This window comes from Triticum dicoccoides, chromosome 5A (genome assembly GCF_002162155.2).
Source record: "Triticum dicoccoides isolate Atlit2015 ecotype Zavitan chromosome 5A, WEW_v2.0, whole genome shotgun sequence".
NCBI classification, from domain to species: Eukaryota; Viridiplantae; Streptophyta; class Magnoliopsida; order Poales; family Poaceae; genus Triticum; species Triticum dicoccoides.
The window spans coordinates 611,186,926-611,198,577 of record NC_041388.1 but is presented as its reverse complement, the minus strand read 5'-3'; positions in this window follow the sequence as shown (position 1 = coordinate 611,198,577).

Below are 11,652 nucleotides of genomic sequence, written 5' to 3'. Positions count from 1 at the left end.
GGGGAGGGTTTTTGCTTGGGGTAGGGGGCAAGAAATAGATTAGGATTAGGAATAGATCTAGGATTAGATACGGAATAAACGAAGTAGAAAAAGAGTCCTACTAGGACAAGGAAAAAGGAGTGGCTCCCTGGCCCCCTTGGTGCGTGCGCGCGGTGGCCTTGGCCTTGGCCGGCCGGCGGCTAGCAGCTTGGGCCTTTGGCCCAAGGCGCTGCAGTTTTTTTTTTTTTTAAAACGGTCTCGCGCGCAGAGCGACAAAATAAAAAAAAATCTAAACGAACTCCAAAATTAATACAGTAAACTTTCCCCGACTCCTAAAAATGAGTCGAACAAAATGAACTTTACTCGGGGCCTAAATGCAATTTTTTTTTTAAAAAAAAACACGCATTTTTCCCTAAGGCAAATAAAACGCAAATAAAACTCCGGCAAAACCAAAATGGGTTTATTTATTAAATCTTCATTATTCCTAAATTTGGGAAAGTCATATTATTCCCTCTCTCAAAATTTTTATAGGAAAACTTTATGAAGATAATTAAATAAATCCAAATGATCCTATTTTCAAAATTTGAGAAATCCCAAATATGAAAATAATGAAACTTCCAACTCTCTCCGAGGGTCCTTGAGTTGCGTGAAATTTTCTAGGATCGGAAAATGCGAGAAAAACATGATATGCATGATGACCTAATGTATAACATTCCAAATTGAAAATTTGGGATGTTACAAACCTACCCCCTTAAGATGAATCTCGCCCTCGAGATTCGGGTTGGCTAGAAAATAGGTGAGGGTGGTCCTTGAGCAAAACTTCCTCTCTTTCCCAGGTGGCTTCATCCTCAGTGTGGTGGCTCCACTGAACTTACAAAACTTGATAACTTTGCTGCGGGTAACTCTGCTGGCATAATCGAGAATCTTAACAGGTTTTTCCTCATATGTCAAGTCATCCTTCAACTGAATTGCTTCCAGTGGCACTGTGTCTCTTAACGGTACCTCTGCTATCTCTGGGTGGCATTTCTTCAACTGAGAAACATGGAATACATCATGAACTCCTGACAGTCCTTCTGGCAATTCCAACTTATAAGCAACTTCTCCCATACGTTGCAAAATCTTATACGGTCCAACGAAACGGGGTGCTAACTTTCCTTTAACTCCAAAACGCTTAACTCCTCGAAGCGGGGATACTCTGAGATATACTCTGTCTCCAACTTCATACTCAATCGTTTTGCGCTTTGAATCGGCATAGCTCTTCTGTCTGGACTGGGCTACCTTGAGCCTGTCTCGAATCAACTTAACCTTCTGTTCAGACTCCTTAATCAAATCTGGTCCAAAGAATTAACGGTCTCCAACTTCGTTCCATGATAACGGTGTCCTGCACCTCCTTCCGTATAAAGCTTCGAAAGGGGCCATCTTCAAACTGGTTTGGTAACTATTGTTATAAGAAAACTGGTTTGGTAACGGTGTCCTGCACCTCCTTCCGTATGCGGAGTTTATCCATCAATGTTGACTGAATCTCCAATGCTGCTACATAGCCTCTCGGAACTATTTCCAAACATAGCTCACGAAGGTTTTCTGCTAACTCCTTTGGTATACTCCCCGTCATTATCGTATTGACATGGCTCTTACGGCTCAATGCGTCTGCTACTACATTAGCTTTTCCGGGATGATAATGCAATCTCATATCATAATCCTTGATAAGTTCTAACCATCTCCTTTGTCTGAGATTCAATTCCTTCTGTGTGAAGATGTACTTCAAACTCTTGTGATCCGTATATACTTCACAATGATTTCCAATGAGGAAATGTCTCCACGTCTTCAGGGCATGCACAACGGCTGCTAACTCCAAATCATGAGTGGCATAATTCAACTCATGGGGCTTAAGTTGTCGTGAAGCATATGAAACAACTCTTCCTTCCTGCATAAGCACTGCTCCAAGTCCTCGACGTGAAGCGTCGCAATACACCTCATAATCCTTAGTCTGATCTGGCAATATCAAAACTGGTGAGGTAACCAATCTTTTCTTCAACTCCTGAAAACTTGCCTCACATTCCTCAGTCCATATGAATTTGTTATCCTTTTTCAACAATTCAGTCATAGGCTTAGCAATCCTTGAGAAATTCTCAATGAATCTTCGGTAGTATCCTGCGAGTCCAAGAAAACTCCGAATCTCTCCAACTGTCGTTGGTGCTTCCCAATTAGTTACGGTCTCAACCTTTGTGGGGTCAACTGCTATTCCTTCTCCGGATATAACATGTCCGAGAAATCCAACTTCCTTTAGCCAAAACTCACATTTGCTGAATTTGGCATATAACTGATGTTCCCTTAATTTCTCCAAAACCAAACGCAAATGTTCCTTATGCTCCTCTTCATTCTTTGAATAAACTAGGATGTCATCAATGAACACTACGACGAACTTATCCAAAAACTCCATAAACACTTTGTTCATCAGGTTCATAAAATAGGCAGGTGCGTTAGTCAATCCAAATGACATAACGGTATACTCGTACAGTCCATATCTCGTGGTAAATGCAGTCTTGGGTATGTCTTGCTCCCGAATCTTCAACTGATGGTACCCTGATCGCAAGTCGATCTTGGAAAACACTTTGGCTCCTTGTAAACGATCAAACAGATCATTTATCATTGGTAGTGGGTACTTGTTCTTGATTGTTACCGCATTCAATTCACGATAATCAACAACCATTCTCAAAGATCCATCCTTCTTCTAACAAAACGGGTGATCCCCAAGGTGAAGAGCTTGGGCGTATATAACCTTTATCCAATAGCTCCTTAATCTGCTTCTTGATTTCTGCCAAATCTTGTGCTGGCATCCTGTATGGTCGTTTCGATATCGGGCCTGTTCCTGGCAATAGTTCAATCAAAAACTCAATGTCTCTATCCGGTGGCATGCCTGGCAACTCTTCCGGAAATACATCAGGAAAATCCTTCACCACTGGTACTTCTTCCTGCACCACTCCTGATAAGCAATTCACTTGTGTCCTGTTTGGCACATGCCGGGATACATACTTGATCCTTCTTCCTTCTGGTGTGGTAAGCAAAATTGTCTTACTGGCGCAATCGATGTTTCCTCCATACATCGACAGCCAATCCATACCAAGAATCACATCCAGACCTTGGGATTCCAGAATAATTAAATCCGTTGGGAATACATGCCTTCCTATACTCAATGGTACTTGAAAACATCCTTGTCTGGCCATGTATTCTGCTCCTGGCGAGCTTACTAGCATAGGTGTTTTAAGAATCCTAGTGGGCAGGCTATGCTTTTCCACAAATCCCCTTGATATGTATGAATGCGATGCACCAGTATCAAAAAGAACGAGTGCAGTAAATGACTTAACCAAAAACTTACCGATTACTGCATCGGGCTGATCTTCAATCTCCTCCACATTAACGTGGTTCACCTGTCCCCTATTGAAAGGGTTCGGCTTCTTCCCAGAGCTTCCATTGCCATTTCCATTCTGGCCTTGAGGACATTCATTGGCATAATGTCCGGTCTTCGAACACTTGAAACAGGTGACTTGACTCAGGTCTCTCTTGGTTGGGGTTGATGGGGTTGTTCGGTTCTGGCCGTTGCTTCCTCCATTCCCATTACCATTCTTGTGGCCATTATGGTTGTGCGAGCTACCTCCTCCATGGGTGTGCTGAAACTTAAATCCCGGTTTAGGGGTAAAACGGGGCTTCTGCTGGGCTCCAGAGTTATACTTCCCCTGTCCATACTTCCTCTTACGGTTCTCAATCTGCTGTTGCTTCCCTTCAATCATGATGGCACGATCTACCAACTCCTGGTAGTTGTTGAAATTTGCTACCATCAACTGCATGCTGAACTCATCATTCAGTCCTTCTAGAAACTTCTCCTGCTTAGCTACATCCGTAGCAACGTCATCTGGGGCATAACGGGCTAGCTTACTAAACTCCTCCACATACTGGCCAACAGTCCTTCCTCCTTGGCGTAAGTTGCGAAACTCACGCTTCTTTATGGCCATAGCTCCTGCTGAAACATGGGCAGTGCGGAAAGCTTGCTGAAATTGATCCCATGTGACAGTGTCTACCGGGTAAGTGGCTGTGAAATTCTCCCATCATGCGGCTGCGGGTCCTTCAAGCTGATGTGCTGCAAACTTCACTCTTTCTCCATCTGTGCATCCTGCAGTGGTCAACTCCCTTCCTATCTTGCGGAGCCAATCATCTGCTACAATCGGCTTGGTGCTACTGGAGTACACCGGCGGATTTAGCCTAAGGAAACGGGCTAAGTGGTCAACAGGTGGTGGTGGTGGGTTGTTGTTGTTGTTCTGCTGATTCTGAACTAACATCTGCATCAATTGATTCTGCTGCTGGATCAACTGAGTGAGCTCTGGTGGAAATCCATTGTCACGTCTCGGAGGCATCTGATGGGTTTAGAAAAGAAGAGAATTTTAGAATAGAATGAGGTCTAAGGGGAATCACTACCCAAATGCACATGAGCAAAAGCACACAAAATCACTCCATTCAATCAAACAAGGCTTACAACAATCTATCTATCGCAAGTGCGTGTACTATAATGTTTACATGGGGGAAATACTACTAATATGTGGGGGACTTCTAGAAATTTGAACCGGTGGAAGATTCCATGATGTCTGCTCCAGCTTCGTCTTCAAAATCGGGTTCACTTGGATCCGAATCGGTGTCGTCGAGGATGATGTAGTCGTCTGGACATGCGACGTACTTGTATTCATTCTTGAGCTCCAATTTCTTCTTGAGTTCTTCAATCTCATACTTAAGATCGTTATTGTGCCTTACGACAGCTACGATCTCGTCCATGTAGTCCTTGCGTAGATTCTTCATCTCTCCTTCTAGCTCGATGATCCTTGCCTTCGCATTCTTCAACTCTACCATATCATTGCACATCTGGTTCTCATGGCGTCGAGTGTGCTGGTTTAACTCCTGGATAAAAGCTGCAATGGATCTATCGTTCTTGGGGCTGACTATGTCCCATTTGTCGTCTCGGCGTCCGCAAATCTGGTAGATGGTGTCCTTGAGGTCTTCTTGATAAACTTCTCCAATGCGTCCCATGGTGATGTGAGCTGCCATGCTCTTTCCCAGACTCCAAGTTGGTGCACTGAAAATACTATCTATGGGCTTCGTGATTGGCGCGAATGTTCTTCCCGGAACGTGAGCGTGAATCTTCCAGCGCTCCTCTTCAGGCAGAGTGGCGTTGAAAGTCCCGGTGAAACTTGGTAGTCCAATGTTCAGGTACTTGGTAACTTCCTTCAAGTGAAATCCAAATGGTGTGCCTTCATCCGGTTGGGTGTACTTGATCTTCGCGTCCTTCATCCTAAAGAGTAGAATAGATGAGGAGTTAGAAAATGAGAGGAGAGTAGTGATCTATGGCCTTAACTTAGTGGTCGTGTCCTACAGTCAGCGTGTGCTCTGATACCATCTCTGTAGCGACCTGACCCGAATGGATCACGTCTACTGTGCTACGGTGTCATCCCTGGATCAGTAATGCTGACACCACACAGTACATCGAGGTTTTATAGCAGAGTTGCAATCACACACTTATTACATCGATGGCTGAAAAAGAACTTATTACAATAAATATGGCTGAAGGCCATCTAATATCGATAACAGCGGAAGACTCGGAAGATAAGTGAGTCCATCAACTCCATCGGCATCACTGAGTATAGAACCACGACCTAAACGCACCTCAATCGTCGTCTGAAAAGTCTGCAACATTAACGTTGCAGCCCGAAAACGGGTCAGCACATGGAATATGCTGGCAATGTAACACATAGAGAGTAATGAAACAATAAGCCTATACTACATGCATTATGGCTGGTGGTAAGGCTCTATGGTTACAGTTTTGCGAAAAGCAAATTTTTCCCTACATCAAAGGAATAATTTTGTTTAACTATCATGGTGGTTGTTAAACATTGAGAATGGTTGACAGCATCCTCAATCCCAATTTAAAAGTACTCAATAAAACCCAATAGCTTTTATTAAAGGTAACATGTTGAGATTCACAAAGATATTCAAGTACTAGATACTCAAAATGTCCATAACCGGGGACACGGCTAATCATGATTAGTTTGTTACTCTGCAGAGGTTTGCGCACTTTTTCCCACATGACTCGATCGCCTCCGTTTGTTTTCTCGCACTACATGGTGTTTGAGAAACGGATGACCGAGACATAGTCTTTCAGAAGCACTAGCACCTTACATGTGGGGTAGACCGGTACACCTACATCCCCTACATCTGCTAGTCCACCCCGTAAGAGTTCGCACAACTTAGTCAACTATGCTAGAGCCCATAGTAGCATGTGGCTGCACACGGAAGTTTCTAGCATGAAAGATCTTATGATCCCTTTGAGCCTGGGTGGCGGTCCAAAAAAAAACAGGCAAGTCCTGATAGACATCAGGTGCCTCAATCCACCCAGATGTGTGTTTAGGTTGCCACCTTAGATAAGCCATTAATTAACAATCTCACATCTGTCATGGATATTCACTCACCCAATCCACGTCTACTAGCATAGCATAGCAAAATAAGCAAACGTAGAAGTAACTCCCAAGGTTTCATAAGTAACAGGTAATAGGTACTACCTCATCTACTTCCCATCCCACAATTTAATTAGATCCTAACAATGCAAGTGTTTGAGGGTTTGATCTAATGCAATAAAACTGGGTAGTAGGAAAGATATGATCAAGTGTTACTTGCCTTGCTGATGATCCGCGAGTCCTAGGGTTTCGAAGTAACAAGCGGCGCAATCCGGGTAATCTATCGCAGACAAACAACAAGCATACAATAAGTACTCATCTAATGCACAGGGAAATCTCGAATAAAAGATCTAACCAGAGAGTTCAAATTAAGAACCCTGGTTGCAAAAGAATCGAATCAAATAAAGCATCGAAAGTCAAACGACGAAAGAAAACAACTCGGTTCTAGCAAGTTGAAACTAGGTCAAAATTTTACAGTAACAAAACTTAGTTTAAGTTGGTTAGTCGGAACGGCGGTTTCGAGGCGAAACTCCAGGCATTTGAATCACCTGATTCCGATAAACAAGCAAGAAGATAGACTAGAAAGAAGATCGGATCTGAAATCACGATCGGAAGAATCGCGGAATAAATCCGACGAGAAAAGAGAACGACGAACGGTTAAACGAACGGACGTTCATTAACCCAGAAGAATCCGGTGATCACGTTCGTTAGGACGAACGGTCCGGCGAACGGTAAAAGGCAACTAAATCGGAGAAGAAAACGAATCCGATCTAGGGTTTCGGAGAAGAAATCCGAACGAAAAACTGATCTAGAAAACCGGAACGGTTTAGAGAAGAAAAGAATCGGAACGATTAGAAGAAAACGATCCGAGAAAAGAAAAGGTGACGCGGCGCGGGGCTAGTACCTCGAAGAGCGAGGGGCTCCGGCGGCGGCGTAAGGCGGCGGCGGCGTTGGGTGTGGGGTGGCGCGGTGGTGAGGCGGCGCGGCGTTGGGTGGCGCGGTGGTGAGGCGGAGGAGAGGAGAGGTGTTGGTTTGATGGTTTAGAGGGGGGGTGCTTGGGTATTTATATTGGGGAGGGGAGGGTTTTTGCTTGGGGTAGGGGGCAAGAAATAGATTAGGATTAGGAATAGATCTAGGATTAGATACGGAATAAACGAAGTAGGAAAAGAGTCCTACTAGGACAAGGAAAAAGGAGTGGCTCCCTGGCCCCCTTGGTGCGTGCGCGCGCGGTGGCCTTGGCCTTGGCCGGCCGGCGGCTAGCAGCTTGGGCCTTTGGCCCAAGGCGCTGCAGTTTTTTTTTTTTAAACGGTCTCGCGCGCAGAGCGACAAAATAAAAAAAATCTAAACGAACTCCAAAATTAATACAGTAAACTTTCCCCGACTCCTAAAAATGAGTCGAACAGAAATGAACTTTACTCGGGGCCTAAATGCAATTTTTTTTTAAACACGCATTTTTCCCTAAGGCAAATAAAACGCAAATAAAACTCCGGCAAAATCAAAATGGGTTTATTTATTAAATCTTCATTTTTTCCTAAATTTGGGAAAGTCATATTATTCCCTCTCTCAAAATTTTTATAGGAAAACTTTATGAAGATAATTAAATAAATCCAAATGATCCTATTTTCAAAATTTGAGAAATCCCAAATATGAAAATAATGAAACTTCCAACTCTCTCCGAGGGTCCTTGAGTTGCGTGAAATTTTCTAGGATCGGAAAATGCGAGAAAAACATGGTATGCATGATGACCTAATGTATAACATTCCAAATTGAAAATTTGGGATGTTACAAACCTACCCCCTTAAGATGAATCTCGCCCTCGAGATTCGGGTTGGCTAGAAAATAGGTGAGGGTGGTCCTTGAGCAAAACTTCCTCTCTTTCCCAGGTGGCTTCATCCTCAGTGTGGTGGCTCCACTGAACTTTACAAAACTTGATAACTTTGCTGCGGGTAACTCTGCTGGCATAATCGAGAATCTTAACAGGTTTTTCCTCATATGTCAAGTCATCCTTCAACTGAATTGATTCCAGTGGCACTGTGTCTCTTAACGGTACCTCTGCTATCTCTGGGTGGCATTTCTTCAACTGAGAAACATGGAATACATCATGAACTCCTGACAGTCCTTCTGGCAATTCCAACTTATAAGCAACTTCTCCCATACGTTGCAAAATCTTATACGGTCCAACGAAACGGGGTGCTAACTTTCCTTTAACTCCAAAACGCTTAACTCCTCGAAGCGGGGATACTCTGAGATATACTCTGTCTCTAACTTCATACTCAATCGTTTTGCGCTTTGAATCGGCATAGCTCTTCTGTCTGGACTGGGCTACCTTGAGCCTGTCTCGAATCAACTTAACCTTCTGTTCAGACTCCTTAATCAAATCTGGTCCAAAGAATTGACGGTCTCCAACTTCGTTCCATGATAACGGTGTCCTGCACCTCCTTCCGTATAAAGCTTCGAAAGGGGCCATCTTCAAACTGGTTTGGTAACTATTGTTATAAGAAAACTCCGCATACGGTAAATTATCATCCCAGCTAGATCCATAATCTAGTGCACAAGCTCTCAGCATATCTTCCAAAATCTGATTGACTCTCTCAGTCTGTCCATCGGTCTGTAGGTGGAAAGCTGTACTGAATTCCAATCTAGTTCCCAATGTCTCGTGCAACTGGTTCCAAAATTTCGAGGTAAACTGGGTTCCTCTATCTGATACGATGCTCCTCGGAACTCCGTGTAAACACACAATTCTGGTCATGTATATCTTTGCCAACTTAGCACTGCTATAGGTAGTCTTGACTGGAATGAAATGAGCTACCTTTGTTAAATGGTCGACTATAACCCAAATCGAGTCATATCCTGAACGGGTCTTTGGCAAACCTGTGATGAAATCCATGCCTAGTTTATCCCACTTCCATTCGGGTATCGGCAACGGTTGTAACAATCCTGCTGGCTTCTGATGTTCTGCCTTTACTCTCTGACATACATCGCAAATAGCTACATATTCCGCAATATCCTTCTTCATTCCGGTCCACCAGAAAGTGTTCTTCAAATCCAAATACATCTTGGTATTTCCTGGGTGAATCGAATAGGGTGAATCATGGGCTTCTTGTAAAATCAACTTCCTGATTTCTGGGTTATTGGGCACATAAACACAGTCTTCAAACCATAGGGTATCGTGTTCATCCTCACGAAATCCTTTAGCCTTTCCTTTGCCCATTTTCTCCTTTATAGAGGCAACTTCCTTATCTGCCTTTTGGGCTTCTCTGATTTTGTCCATCAGTGTCGACTGAATCTCCAATGTTGCTACGTAGCCTCTCGGAACTATTTCCAAACATAGCTCTCGAAGGTCCTCGGCTAACTCATTGGGTATTCCTCCCATCATTAGGGTATTGACGTGGCTCTTACAGCTCAATGCGTCTGCTACGACATTAGCCTTTCCGGGGTGATAATGCAATCTCATATCATAATCCTTGATAAGTTCTAACCATCTCCTTTGTCTGAGATTCAATTCCTTCTGTGTGAAGATGTACTTCAAACTCTTGTGATCCGTATATACTTCACAATGATTTCCAATGAGGAAATGTCTCCACGTCTTCAGGGCATGCACAACGGCTGCTAACTCCAAATCATGAGTGGCATAATTCAACTCATGGGGCTTAAGTTGTCGTGAAGCATACGAAACAACTCTTCCTTCCTGCATAAGCACTACTCCAAGTCCTCGACGTGAAGCGTCGCAATACACCTCATAATCCTTAGTCTGATCTGGCAATATCAAAACTGGTGAGGTAACCAATCTTTTCTTCAACTCCTGAAAACTTGCCTCACAGTCCTCAGTCCATATGAATTTGTTATCCTTTTTCAACAATTCAGTCATAGGCTTAGCAATCCTTGAGAAATTCTCAATGAATCTTCGGTAGTATCCTGCGAGTCCAAGAAAACTCCGAATCTCTCCAACTGTCGTTGGTGCTTCCCAATTAGTTACGGTCTCAACCTTTGTGGGGTCAACTGCTATTCCTTCTCTGGATATAACATGTCCGAGAAATCCAACTTCCTTTAGCCAAAACTCACATTTGCTGAATTTGGCATATAACTGATGTTCCCTTAATTTCTCCAAAACCAAACGCAAATGTTCCTTATGCTCCTCTTCATTCTTTGAATAAACTAGGATGTCATCAATGAACACTACGACGAACTTATCCAAAAACTCCATAAACACTTTGTTCATCAGGTTCATAAAATAGGCAGGTGCGTTAGTCAATCCAAATGACATAACGGTATACTCGTACAGTCCATATCTCGTGGTAAATGCAGTCTTGGGTATGTCTTGCTCCCGAATCTTCAACTGATGGTACCCTGATCGCAAGTCGATCTTGGAAAACACTTTGGCTCCTTGCAAACGATCAAACAGATCATTTATCATTGGTAGTGGGTACTTGTTCTTGATTGTTACCGCATTCAATTCACGATAATCAACAACCATTCTCAAAGATCCATCCTTCTTCTCCACTAACAAAACGGGTGATCCCCAAGGTGAAGAGCTTGGGCGTATATAACCTTTATCGAATAGCTCCTTAATCTGCTTCTTGATTTCTGCCAAATCTTGTGCTGGCATCCTGTATGGTCGTTTCGATATCGGGCCTGTTCCTGGCAATAGTTCAATCAAAAACTCAATGTCTCTATCCGGTGGCATGCCTGGCAACTCTTCCGGAAATACATCAGGAAAATCCTTCACCACTGGTACTTCTTCCTGCACCACTCCTGATAAGCAATTCACTTGTGTCCTGTTTGGCACATGCCGGGATACATACTTGATCCTTCTTCCTTCTGGTGTGGTAAGCAAAATTGTCTTACTGGCGCAATCGATGTTTCCTCCATACATCGACAGCCAATCCATACCAAGAATCACATCCAGACCTTGGGATTCCAGAATAATTAAATCCGTTGGGAATACATGCCTTCCTATACTCAATGGTACTTGAAAACATCCTTGTCTGGCCATGTATTCTGCTCCTGGCGAGCTTACTAGCATAGGTGTTTTAAGAATCCTAGTGGGCAGGCTATGCTTTTCCACAAATCCCCTTGATATGTATGAATGCGATGCACCAGTATCAAAAAGAACGAGTGCAGTAAATGACTTAACCAAAAACTTACCGATTACTGCATCGGGCTGATCTTCAATCTCCTC